This window comes from Gymnogyps californianus, chromosome 14, assembly GCF_018139145.2.
Source record: "Gymnogyps californianus isolate 813 chromosome 14, ASM1813914v2, whole genome shotgun sequence".
Taxonomy (NCBI): Eukaryota; Metazoa; Chordata; class Aves; order Accipitriformes; family Cathartidae; genus Gymnogyps; species Gymnogyps californianus.
Genome location: NC_059484.1, coordinates 16,874,200 through 16,888,550, shown reverse-complemented (window position 1 = coordinate 16,888,550; position 14,351 = coordinate 16,874,200). Strand labels below are relative to the sequence as shown.

Here is a 14,351-nt window from a genome sequence, read left to right as displayed (position 1 = left end):
AGAAACATCATGGCCCTTTAAAAAAAAAAAAAAAGGAAGAAAAGTGACACTATCTCAGTAAAAGAAATTGTAGCCATAGTGCAATTCCCAGGTGCCTTCAGGAAATCAATACTCACTTCATATGGTACAAAACTTTTCCTTTAACCTTTATTCAAGGTACAACAGTACAATCAATCCAGGGTTTCAGCCCCGGTGACCTTCCCCAGCGGCGCGCAGAGCCCAGCGTGCAGCAAGCTCAACCACCCCTTGGCAGATCCAGCCCCTAATTGAAGCCGACCCTGCGAGTGTCACCGGTTCTCCCTCCAGACGAGCAGTCTGTCACACGCTCGCCCCTTGCCCATATGCTCCACTGAAGCTGCCCGGTGACTTTGGAAGGCGGCCACATGTGAGCAGCTGGGCTCCCGCTCGCCCGTCCTGCGGCGCTCTGCTTGTCGTCGGGGTACAGCGCACCGAACAACAGGGTGACCGTGAAAAAGGATAAAAGGTCATTGTTTACAGCCACCTGAGAAACTCACTGCTCGCCGAAGAAAGCAACAGACCACTCACAACCCAATAGATTTTTTTCTTTCCTTTTTTTTTTCCCCCCAAACTTGCTGTTCTAAAAGAGTCATTGGGAAGTTTTATGCATTATCACCTCCCGCTGTAAAAAGCAGTCAAGTACTTTCTTCCTAAAGGAATGAAGTAAAATAACAGAACAGAAGGTCACCTTAGCTCACCTATTTTGAATAAAGATGGTTTTGTTAAACCAAATTATTTTTCTTTTATTTTTAATGGGGTCATTGAGTCATTTAAGCTTTTATGTACAAAACTTCTCACTATGGCAGTATGCTTCTCGCTACAGTCAATTGCCAAAGCAAAGTGAACATCGTTCCCAACCTGACTCACATCTAAAATCTCTGACAGGAATCCTGCAAGGCAATGCCACCTCTTTGTGGTTCGTGCCTCTGCTGCATCTCTGGATAAGAGCATATGTACCAAGAAATTAGTCACTCCTTTAACATCAGGCTTCAAGTAACTCATCTAGGAAGCACACCTCCTTGGCCTAAATTCAGCCAAAACGGACTCCTGTCCAAGCGTGAGAGCCATAGTTTTTTCAGCATTACTCTTAAAAGTTTCAACCTACTAATCTCAAAGTTCATAATCGCACAAAGTTCATAATCTCATAGGACCCTCGATGGTGTAACAACTCAGGCACGACGTGCACACCCCACACAGGCTGCGTGCAAGCGCACGTCTCCAAACACAGGCTGAGCCAATGCAAGATATTAGCACCCAGATTTGCAGTTTCCTGTAAAAAGCAGAGTCAAGCAACAAAATTCAGCTCTGGACCTCCGTGCCCACCATGGGTTTTTCCTAGTTACAGAGAGGGTGATGCTCTCCGTTCATACTGATACACCAGGAGCAACTCAGTGGATGGTGACAATCTGTCTGTCCACATGCCTGAGAACTTCATTGTGGTTCCCTCTTTAACTGATAACACCTATTTTCAGTATACTTACTTTCACCTCTATCCCCGAGCATCTTCAGGAGACCGCTGCACACATCTGGTGATGGTTGCCTTAGAAACCAGCAGATGTTATCTTGCCTGGCTGGGGCAGAGTCTCTCGTGCTGCCAAGAGCAGGGAGGCAGCAAGGCAGGTACAAATGTTCATGCTGGAAAAGTAAAAGGTTTTTCTGCTCTGCACGAAGCAGGAACGCCATGAAGTGACAGCACCAGCAGAGCCCGGCATCCACCAACCCCTCTCCAGGGCCAGGAGATGCAGCACCAAACTGCTGCCAACCACAGTCCGAGCATCCCAGGAGGAACTTTGTCTCTCTCCAGGCAGAGGGAGGTGGGATTTCGCTAAGCGAACCCCCAGATCTGGTCACAGCTCCTATGCCTCATCTGCTTCACAGATGGAAGCAATGGGACAAATTCTGTCCTGCCGGCTCTTCCACCCCTCATTTGCTCAGCCTGCCAGCACCACTTCTCACCAGTACATTAGCATAGCATCTCGGCACTTCTAGTGTCAGTGCAGTTGCTTGCAGAGGAGGAAAGGGCGTGCTTTATCCCTCCATTTCTGGTCGTGGATCTGTTCTCACAAAGTGTATGGTGCCTTTGGTTTCCTGCATCACTTGGCAGGAGAGGTTTCTTGACTTGGGTCAACAACTCCAATGGAAAAAAAAGACCCAAGTACTTCAACCCACTGATGAATACATTTTTTTTATAGTGGGTTTTTTTTTCCTTAACCAATAAAAAAAACATTTAATTGAATTAAGCAAGTTTCCTTCTGGTTTTATGTGTAAATATAAATGATACGTAATGGCTACAGATAGCTATCTGGATGTTTATATGAAGTGATCTACATATGAAAAGGCTACTGCTATGATCATTTGTATTTTAATTATCAGCACAGTTCTGTTAATTTCAAGCTCTAGCAGAAACACACAAAAATCAATGTTTGATAAATGGAAAAGGTTTTAATTGGTCAAGGAGGGTTATATTTTTGGACTTCTGCAAACTGTGCAAACAAGAGAAGTGAAAAAAGGTGTTGGAAGCTATTTAAAGAAAAATATTTGACAATATCCTTTAAACAGGTTTAAAATTTACATATATTTATGCCAAAACTTTCCCAATATATTTGAAATTATATTCATGATTTGGGGGGGGAGAGGGAGAGTGGGGCAGGAAGGGGTAAGAAAATATACAAATATTTGAAAGCCAACTTTAGAATGTATTTAAATCCTTTTCAAATGCAGTCTAAAGGTCTGCAGTCTGTGCAATCATTGCCTTCAGTGCCATTTTTGTCAGTTCGGTGCAGTATTCAAAATCCATTTAATGCTATAAAAAGGAGCAGCCTTTTTCATGAATTCTGATTTATTTAATATTAAATCCGAGTCTAATATAGCACAGAAGCAGCAAAAATTGTGCTCGAAGCAACAACCAAACTTACTTTCCACTTTGACAGGTGAACAAGCAGTTATTACATTTCTGCAGAGCACCTTCCAAACTCCGTGCAGCCGAGTTTCCTTATTAAGAAATGTAATTTCACTTGGGTACTGCAACAGCAAAATACGGCATGTTAGGTCAAGGCTAACAATGGAGACGCAAATGTGAACACAGATATAACTAACTTTTTCATTTCTTTTAAGTGCAGCAGTAATAAAAATGGAAATCAAGTCCAAAACTAGAGTTGCTGCCAAGTCTGGGCCAGCACTGAGCGACACCAGCGGCCACAGCCCATGCGGGCAGCGTGCCCACTGCTGCCCGAGCCCAGCGCCTGCCTGTCGGAGACGGGCAATGGCAGTAACTGAGCATCCTCCCCTCCAGCGCCAGTAAGAGCATGGCACACGAGGCTCTGCCTGTCCCCTTTGGTTTATGAAGGGTCAGGGGCACTACCAGAGCACAATATTATTTTTTTGAGGGGAGGCAGCAGCTACAACTTCTTCTGACAACGTGTGCAGCAGCTTCTTCTGCACCCAAGACAAGAGAGTTCATGGACTGACAGTTCAGCGGCAACCCAAGGTGTAATGAAACCAGGATTGAGGGATGCCAAAGTGTGGTAAGTGACACAGAGCTTCTTCCTCTGCAGGAGAAAGAGCTAGCCCCATGATGAAGAGATAAGGCTGATTGATTTATCCTGATATCCCGTTCTCTTTAATGAAACTACAGAACGATTACAGACTACGGTAGGGATATCAAATAAAGTAATTATTAGATCCATGAGAGAAGCAACCAAATAGATTGAGCTGAGCTCCAAAATTAAGGTGCCAACAAGAAACAATTACTTATCCTGGCTCTTCTCTGGGTTTGAATTAAGGATAGTTAACTTCACCAATGACATTATTTACTAGAAATGGTGAGAATGACTAATGTCCTGTAAGTAAATTCATTTTACATCTAATCTATGAATGCGTTTTGCTGTATTTTGACCAGGAACAACTCCCCGCTACCTTAGTGCAGATGGATAAATCCCCAGATGAAGCAGGGCAGCAAAGTCAGCTGTAAATCTGACCCAGAGTATTTGTACTGCATTTTTCATGTATGGATATCTTTAACAAATAAGGCTGTCTCAGGAAAGGGATTCCAATACAAAAGCAATAAAAAAGGTCCCCGTGGTGGCTCAGCAAATATTTGTTTGAATAAGTTCATCTCGGCTGCATTTGCGCCAGTTCTGTACTTTCTCTCCTCAGGTGTTCATGTAACTGAGATTTAATCAAATATTCCTGAAAATGCACTCACCCAGCTCCTAAAGCAAGCTCTAAATCCTCAGCCCCATGGTAGGAAATGAACTGGTGCAGCTGTGCTTCTGCCAGCAATCACCAAACCACCGCTCCAATTTCAAATTCTACCCATCAACCGGCCAACCGCCGCGTAAACTCAAATTGCAGCTGACTTAGGGACACTCATACAGAGAAAAAGGCTGCATTTGTCCAATAAATGAGCTATTAGAAAGTATTTGCGTAGCTCGGCTCCCTAATTTGCAGGTGAGAGAGAACAGGACTGTATCCGAAGAAGCAGTTGCACCTATGAAGCACAGACATCGCTGAGTGCTGCCCGGGGCCAGCCCTGCAGGTCCCATGGGTGCAGAGAGGTGCCTCCATCCACGTATCCTGCAGGACATCCCATCATCGTGGTCAGCCACATGGCTTGAGCGTAACGCCCCAGCAAAACAGCACTGACCTACTCAGGACTGAGCCTGGTGTTTAAAATAAGAATAAGAGGAGCTGTGCCAGGAAAGTACAAATTACATCACACTGACTGGACAAATTCAGGTCCTCAGGCTGCAACCTACTTAATGTTATAGGGGGGGTGATTTGTGAAGCCTTTTCCCAAAAGGCATTTTTCCTGCTCAGATCAAAGCATCAGCTAGTCCCGTACTAGCCAGGGAAGGGAAAAGATACGGCAATTGCTGACTGTCCAGCTCCCCGGATCCCCTCCCCTCTGCTCCCCCTGCAGAGGACACCGAGTTACCACCCTCATTTAAAAATGCTCATCTCTCACTCGCCTCTACCACTAAAGACAGCTACGGCCGTTATTCCTGCGACATTGCCGCAAGCACACCCAGTTGCTGAGGACATGGGAGAGGCAGGGGCAGAGCAAAATGGAGAAAGGTCTTAAATAAAAGTGATCATAATTGAAAGGATGGCCAGGAAATAGTTGTTTGAGATTGTACGGAGTCAACTTTGAAAAGTAGGCGGAGGACTAGGAATAAGACTGCTTCGTTTTCTCTGTGCAAGGTTATGTTCCTCTATATTTTATCCACCAACATGGTAATTCTATTTCTAAGCCTAATAAATTTCCCACAGAAGCCCTATTCATTCTTAAACCTATGGCTGCTGAGTCAGGGAACTGTCATGTTTTTCCATGCCAGCATTGGTTCACACCGTACTAAAAAAGCAAGATAAGGACTAGAAAATAAAAGGCAACATTGTGCTTTTACCTGAAAGAAAGACACAGCCTGGGGGGACTTGACAGTCTTATTTTGCTGATCATCAGTCTCTGCAATAGGCTCTGCGACCAATTAATGAACTGCAGGCTGCAAGAGCCATGATTTCACAAGAAGTCTAACCTCTGTTACCCTAAGATTTAGAGCTAAGCGTGGGGTCTAGTTCCCCCCATCACCGTTCCAGTTCATCACAGTGAATTGCTGAATATCCGTGCTGTACTGCTCAGGCTGAGAAAACCACCCAAATGTGGGTATCTATCTGGGGTGGTAAGAACATGACAGGCACCTCTACACTGTCCCAAGGACCGTGGTACAGATTCCCACAAGCAATGTGACACTTTCAGAGCAGAAAAAAAGATTTTTTTTTTTTTCTACCAGCTTTGAAGCAGATGCTATCTTTATCTCAGCAAGACAGTTAGTTCTCCTTTGTGAATAGAGAACAAGAGCCTCTCTTCCATCGCACAACACGTGGTACCACCAGGGAGAGAATTTGCAGCCCTGCAACATGCCCAGCTCCTGACATCGAAGGACCGTTTCAAAGCACGCAGCGCTCCAGGTTACCCTGCCTCTGGGCAACCTCCAAACCTACCAAGAGGATTTCAGCAAAAATGTTGCGTGTTTTTTCATCCTGACATCTGTTCAGGAGTAAGTGGACTGATGCCACCAACCTCTGCTATTTTGCCATCCAGAATCAGACAGTCTGACAGTATCGTCCCACGAGACCACGTTTCCGCGGGCAGTCTCACCTGCCTCCTGACACTCCTGTCGTTTCCTCCGTTCACGTTTTCCTCCGTTCACGTTTTCCTTTTAAAAAAAACATTTATATAGTCAAATTTCAAACATTTGATTTCACTGGCCCTTTTCCCCTTGGGTCTGCTCTTCACATGCTTCTCTCCCCCAAACCTAGTGTATGTCACCGTGCTAAGAGAAATAATAATTAACGCTGAAATGTTCAAAGGGCAATAGGCTGAACAACCAGAATTGCTGTATTTGTACATATTCTCTTTTTCTAAGGTTATTTCTCTCGTAATAGAAATCTTGGAATTCTCATTGAAGCCGTTTTAATCGGGGAAAAGCTGGCTCTTGCCAGCTGTAATAACATTGATGTTTGTCATCGAAGAGGTGTCTTTTGATTTGGTTTGTCTTTCTGCTGATACAATTTGCTAAGCAGCCAACCTCATCTTAATTTATTTATTGGCTCTACTCAAGCAATGGCTACAAGTTAATTACAGTTTGCTTTTCGTAACGCAACAATATGCTATAAAATGTTTTTATCAGTGATCAAATCCTTGGATTACTCTGTTAATTATGACCTGGCTTAAGCAGGAAGAGTATCCCAATTTAGTAGACAATTTCTCCAGCTTATCTTTGTGGTCGCAAGCCATGTTTCCCTGGCAGAAAGTAAGGTAAAACCATTAAGTGTGCTTTGGGAATGACATCCGATTTCTGTATCAAGTGTTCTCCATTTAAATCTACCACCAGTTTTACTATTAAAAGAACCAGAGCAGCAACCCAGCCTTTTTGTAATAATTTATAACCTCTCAGCAACTCAGAGCATGTTATACAGAAACCGCTGCACGATCCATCTCCGCCCTGCGCAGCCTCAACTTTTGTTGGCATATTTGTCAATCATGTTTATAGGCTCCTTTCTGCCGTACAGTCAGGAATTCTCATCCTATTTTGATCTGTGTCATAAAAATGTACTAGGACTGATATACACCCAAGGACTTTCTGTTGATTTGTTTCTGTCGCGCAAGCTATGTCTAATTTATGTATAACTTATCTCATTCTATTAGATCACTTTGTAATCATATTTAATTTAGATTTATTCCCGACAGTTCAGGCTGGCTTCAGGCATTTAATTAAATTTTGCCCTCTTAAGCCACTTAGTCAGTCTAGATTTCAAACATGATGTAGTTTTTCCTTGGACAGCTCTTTTCTATCCATAACCTTTGAATTGGTAATTTGTGCGGTTGCATCTTACATGACATTTTCAAGAACTCCTTTAAAACCTGGCCTTGATGCTGCACAGTGCGAGCATGCAGCGAGCACCAGGTGAAAAACCCGGGAGAGGAAACACAGCACCATCCAGCCATGCTTTAACGGGAACTACGCCGTTCAGACACCATTTTACAACGCATGGAAACCTGAAATTGCAACCACCAAGTCAAACATGGCACGAGGGGTGAGGTCAAAAGTAGGGATTGTAAAGCCAGTAAACTGCACTACTAAATTACAAATTTGGTTTGGTTTTGAAGACTTGAATTGAGAATTAAAATATGTGTCTCGTGAAAATTTGAGTAGAAAAATATTGGTTGAAAAATTATAGAATGCAATTAATATCAATTCAAATTTTTTTTATTCAAGATGATTGCCCTTTGGGAGACGGACATGAAAGTATTTAGAAAAAGAATAAACATACATAACTGAAAATTAAGATTAGAAAACAACCTTAAATACAGTGTTTATTAACCAGTTTGTTTTTCTTCCCTGATTTTTATTAGTAAGAAAAAACCTTTGCATGAACAGGACTCTCAATGGTTTCTCATGAACAGGACTCTTGATGGTTTCTCAAGAATTCTTCCTCTCTTGCTGATTACTGGAATTGTCTCTCCCCTTCTGCTGTTACTGACAAATTACAGTATTTCACAGAACACACTTTAAATTTCCTTTTGTCCTGCAATTTGTCTCACCTTTGTTCCTCAGACTTGAACAAAACCCTTTAAGTCTCACATATGCTCTCCTCCCTACTGCAAATCCTCCCTCTTAATTTTTTCCTGCCGCTCTATCAACTTTGATATCATCAAAATGCAGACAAGACGTGACTCCATAATAGCCACACACCTCTGCACATTTTATTGTATGTGCAGTTCCTAAAGCACTTAGACAACCCGTCTGCTGCTTTCTTGTTCATGCTCATGGAAGAGCGCACTGCAGAGACAGCTGGGCTAATCATAATGCAAATTCAGTGAGAAACTAGTCACTTAAATTCCACTAATATATCTTAATTTTTCACCCAGCAATATGATATATGGTGCCAATATAGTTCAACCTTCTTACATTTTTCATGAGTTAAATAAATCATATCAAGATAGACTCCTTCAACCGTCGTATTTTACTCTGCATGCAGATCTCCTTCAAATGGATGCAGAGCAAACCCCACATCCCACTTTATTAGCTTCAAGGAATTTGAACCCAAGTAAATGTGGATCCCAGGGATCAGCACATTGATGGACGCAGGCAGTCCACTCAGGTTAGCATCCCATCTCTGTGAATATTCCTATTTCAGAGGAAGGCATAAGAAGAACCTGTCTGTAAGGAGCTTTCCTGCTGCTGTTAAAGTTCAGGCACTGGGACAGGAGTACTTATACCCCTTCCATAATTCTTGACTTTCGTTTTACGGCAGACCAATTGTTTCAACCCTTCCTCCCCCAGCCCAACGTATTCACAGCATCCACAGAAACGTCCAGACCATTTTAACAACGTCAGCATCTTGCTTTCAGCACTGCTTGGCAGGAGCACTGAATGCCATGAAGGACATTTTCCCAAAACTGATTTCTGAAGGGCTAAAGAGGGCTCTGATTTACCGTATATCCCGACTCACAACCTCACAAACCTGGGCCACCCAGGATCTCTCTATGCTGCTGGCTGGATTTCAGTAGTGTACTGTGGCACTCCATGCTCATTGAATGAATATATTGTGAAATTCTATTTTTCTTCTCACTCTTTTTATAGCACATGGAAAAGAGCAAATGGACAATTCACATGAATAAACAGCCACCATTATAAGCAAAGATTGCAAAATGAGCCTTCGGAGGTACAAGCACTATTGTTACCAGAGTAGTCATTTGTATACCTCAACTTTCGTAGTGGTTACTCTGGTTTAGGGATTATACATTTATATGAAATTTCTTTTGCATTCCATATCATAGCATTCTGTGATCATAAAAAAGTTGAAATCAAGAAAAATGTATTTCATTTACTTGCTTTCCATTTTTCTTTCCCTATCAGAGGTCATTTTGCTACAGAACAGTAGCTCTCCTGCCGCTGGCAGAGCTGCTCTTTGTCATTTTCCTTTCATCATTTATTTTCAAAGCTGCTCTATAAACTTTCTACCAATGCATTACTAATAATCTTAACAGACTTTTATCAAGGAAAACCACAGGTTTCCATTGTCAAGAGGCCTTTCTCTGAACCTCGAGTACTGACACTTTTTTTGACAATTTATCTAAGTCAATTGTCTTCTATTGACTTTTTTCAGCTGCTTCCAGAATGACGACACTTTTTAGGTCTGACAGTTCGTCTGGCATGTTATACTCTCTCTCTTTTTTGGTTTTTCCCTACCATACATAAATCTTGACAAAAAACACTGTACCTTGCTAACAATATCTCACTTCAAATGTGTCTCATTAATTTCTCAGATTCTGTTGCTCTCATTGCCATCAAAAACAAGAATCAAGAAAACACTTTTAAATGCTTTTGAGGTTCTAATTTGATAGCCAATTTAGGTATGTTTTCAATATTTTAACTTGTAGAACAATGATGTGTTACTTGCTCTCATCTCCTTTTGGGAATCAGTAAGTGCTCACCCAGGAGCAAACCGTAGAAGATGCCGGAGCTGGCACATGAGCCACAGCTGCTTTGTCCCCACTGAAGCCAGTGAACAGTGGCCATGTCCCTTGGGCAGCCCCAGTCCCTTTAATCCATCCAATTCCTCGGTTTCCAGCAGTCTGAGGTCTGACTCCACACCTTCTTTCCTGCTAGCTCATTACGAAGTCCCCTCATGTTCGGCAGTGAGAGAGATGAAAGCATCATTTACAGGCTTTGCTGAACTGGAACCACATGTCTGTTTTCCTTCTGTAGCGTACTTTTTCTTCAGTATAACTCCATTTTCCTACATGTTCTTTCATTCTTTATACACAAACGATTTGATCAAGCTTTACTCTATATTCTCTCCAATAAGCCATTTCAAGATTTATTCCAACCTTATGTTGCTGCAATGTCATGTTAGGAAGCAAATTAAGTTTATTTTTATGTCACTTTCTTACAAGACTATCTGTTCAAACACGGATCCCTTCTCTTCTAAATATCCAGGGTTTTTATTCTCTTTCCAATTCCCATCACCCTTGACTTCCTTTCTTTCTTCTGTGCCTTTGCATTTCATTCATCGTGGACTAATGAGGTCTTTCCTTCACAACATACTAATAATGCCCACACACCGCAGTTTGGACACCAAAGCAGCTCAGCTTTTCCAGCCTCCCTATCTCACACACACACACACACACAAGTCCAGAAGATGCTTCAGAGATCACTGGCCCAAGCCAGAACTCAGCTTTATGGGGCTGTAGCCACTCACTGCTCCCCAGCCCAAGCAGAATGGGGCTTGAATGAGGGCTTGATGCCAAAGACAAGAGGGAAACTTTTTAAATTGCTGGATAACCTCTTCTTCTTTTTCCAAACACTCCTCCCCATTGCATTTCTTGGGATGTTCCTGGCACATCTCAAATTCCTTGCAACCGCATGCCATGGATTTGTGCCTATTGACTGTAGCCATATCTACACTGGTAAGAAATCCTTCTCCATCCCATAAAAGAGTCTTTAACTATGACTTGCCGTTGCTAATTTTAAGTTCATTGTCTGTCAACATTGAAAAGCCTTCTTCAGCAACTTCTGCCATATATATACTTAGCTATTACATCAAACTCTCCTCTGCTACATAAGAAGAGAACAAATAAATTCTAATCACATGCACAAATCTCCTTCCAATATTTGCTAAGCACTAAATCAACTCTTTATCTTTTCTCTTAATATTTCCCAGAATACTCTTAAAGCTCAAGAGAGTCAGAAAATGAGAGGAAAAGTGCAGAGCATGCTAAAAAAAAACGGGGTGAGGGAAATCTCTTTTGAGTCAAGGGAGAAATCAGAGGTTTGAATGATGGCTGACAACAGACTGGTTGTTTAGGATAAGGAGCCCAGCACCAGATTTGAACCTCGCTAAAGTCTGAAGCTGATAACTAGACCAGAGCCTTGAGAAATCTCTTGGGTAAAAAGGTTTATTATTATTAAAGCAGAAATTGTGTAGGAATTTTATGTAAGAGATGTAAGAGAAAAGATTGTCTTTTCTTTTGGCAGATGCTGGCACAGCCTTTTTCCATTTTGATCTCCCTTAGGTTTTTATTTTTATTTATTTATGGCATGCTCACAGCCTTAAAAAAATCTAGATCTGATTCAGGGTGGAATTTTTCTACACTTCTAAATGACTCAGGACTGTGAGTCCCTTTGGCTTTTGATGGCAAAGGTGCTCCTAAGCAGGTATGAAATCTCTTCTCTTCGCTCCTTGTGAACTCCCCAAAACCAAAATCCCTGGAGACAGGCATTTGGGTTCTGGCTATTAAAACCACGCAGCTCAGCTTAAAACAGTAGTGTGGGCCAGCATTGCCCTCCTACCCTTTAAGCCCATGAATCCCTTTGCATATTTTCTGTCAGAGGCAAACTGCCTTTGCTTGCCCACGGCTCAGCTAAAAACACCTCCGGCAGTGGGGCTGCCATGCCCAGCCAGCAAGTGGAACTGAGGAAAGAACGAGAGGTAGTCTTAAAGCCACTACAGAAGCAATCAAACAAGAATTGAAAGCCTCTGTTGTCAAACTGCAAAGTCAGAGAGAAATGGGATCCTTGAAATACACAAAGTCAACTTGAACATAAAATGTTTTTTTTCCCTAAAAAATTTCAAGAAACCCCCACGCAAATGCAATCTCTGCCTTCAGTGTGCAGCTGCACGTGGACACGCAGATACCCTGGTTTTTCCAGCTCCAAATCTGAATCTTGCAAGGCGAATGTATTTAATCTGCATTGCCAAATAAATTGCTATAAATAGCATACAAAGCTGTGAGGAACACAGAATGCTACCAAGAGAACTCTTTTATTTTATCTGAACCATTCTTTGCAGTTTTCATAATTTTCCTAACTGAATCCCACCAGCATTCTGCATTGCATGAGGATTAACAAACCCATGATGTTTTCTGGATTCCCAGAAATCATTGTTTCTGGAGTGTATTTGGAAAAGAAGTTCACATAAAAAGCATGTTCCCAGTAGTATAAAATGAAAACTAGACAGCGTGGAAAGGTGACCGTGCTGTAGTGGGCTGTGGATGAAAGCAGAACCTGTAAAAGCAGAACCTGTGGATGAAAGCAGTCCTGTACTGGCGAGCACCAGTAATCCCACACATCATGTGCAAAGGGTACACGAGAGGACACATTTATGGAGAGAAAAGGAGGATGCTACAGGGCTAAGGGCAGAGAGGGGGAGAATGGCCCCCAGCACCGCTCTGCAAAGAACGGCTTTCCTGGCTAGACGCTAACCCCTATCATGGAGGAGCCATCGGTCTTTGGCAGCACTCAGGTAAAGATGAGTATGAACTGCTCCACCCTTACCCACTCCAGATGAATCTCCCTTCTCAGCTCTGCTTGTGCCAACAGGAGTTGGTCTCGAGTCACAATTAGTGCCTTTTACTGGTGTAATGGACTCTGAGGGCAGACAGAATAAACTGGGCATTTGGGACATATCAATCAGCACATGCCACAGATGATGCTTCTGACAATTTCCACTGCAAACATGAGGGGCTGAAGGCATCTACTAATTACAGGGAGCAAAGCACCTCTAGAGCAAGAATGGTAAATTAAATCAAAGGTGTTTGGAATGAGGAGTGGTTCCAGAGCACCTGATGGTGTAGGGAAAGAAACTAGGAAAATTTTCATTTTTGGCTCAGGCTTCTTCTGTTGAAGGGAGGCCTCCACTCTCTCATATTTTTTTCAGACTTCAGATTCTGATCACATCACTTTAGAAGTTTCCTTTCTTCCCAGGAAGATAAACCCCTGTCACTTTATTTCCAATGCTTGCACTTTAATATAAGCCACAGGCTACTTCAGGAATTATATATATATAAAAAAAAGACACATCCAAAAAGATGAGGAAGTCAAATTATTTTCCCTGATCTGGTTGAGTTTGCATGAAATATATATGCTGATTTTAGACTGACAATACAGCATATATTATGCTGCCCATATTTGTTATGAACTTTTGGTTCTTTAAATCCAGCTTTCATATATATTTGCACATGACCTATACAAGAGCAAACAGGCTTCCTCTGGAAAGCCAAGCAGCCAAATCCTGCTAATGCCTGCTAATAACCGAGATTTCATTGCAAGTTGCTGAAGCTAAAAATATTAGTGAGTAAACAAGCAAATAAGCCGAGCTGAAAAGCAGAGTATCACAAGCTGTTCTTTGCTGGAGTTGTTACATTTCAACAACTTGTAGTTGCTTGTGGAAAGCAGCCAAGTAATTTTCTACTCTGTCTTGCAGGACAGTTGGAGGGAAGGAAGAGGGCACAGCCAGTAACTCATATTGCCGGAATGGCTCCATCCTCCTCACCAGAGCAGCAACGTGCTGCCTCCTGCAAACCGGTGAGCAATGGAAATGAGCAAGTCCCAGCAGGACAAGGAAAAATTTTAGTAGGCTGCAAATTCAACACTGTTTCTATAGGTCATGTTACATGGCCCAAGAGGAGACCGTTAGATCAAGTGACACAAAGCCATTAAGCATTGTATTTCCCCAGTGCAATCCGAGTAATGAAACACCTAGAGTCAGATGATTCTGTGCTGCTCTAGCCAGAAAATATCAAAGCTGTTGCTACCCGGGAACTGTGCATGGATTGAAGGGGGTGATACATGTGAGCCAGCAGAGATGCAAAGCCTGGGGCCAAGTCTGCACCCTGCAACAGAAGGACATAGCCCAAACCACTGCAGCAGATAAGCAAGTGAAAATGGGATTGCAAGGAGCACGATGGCTCACCAAGCGCCCGAGGGTGCCCAGCTTCTCAAGGTGCCCTTGTGGGAGAGCTGCATGCTTTCGAGGTGTCATTTTGC

General features: G+C 42.6%; 1 long non-coding RNA gene across 1 annotated transcript in view; it reads right to left on the bottom strand.

Annotated features, from left to right (window-relative positions):
- Nucleotides 1-2,940: 2,940 nt before the first annotated feature.
- LOC127022123 (uncharacterized) overlaps nt 2,941-14,351 on the bottom strand; it is a 39,767-nt gene continuing 28,356 nt past the window's right edge. Inside the window, exons 3-4 of the long non-coding RNA XR_007767308.1 lie at nt 6,176-6,233; nt 2,941-3,039 (exon numbers count right to left, since the gene is read on the bottom strand). This is a non-coding gene — a long non-coding RNA (uncharacterized LOC127022123). The remainder of the gene's footprint in view (nt 3,040-6,175; nt 6,234-14,351) is intronic.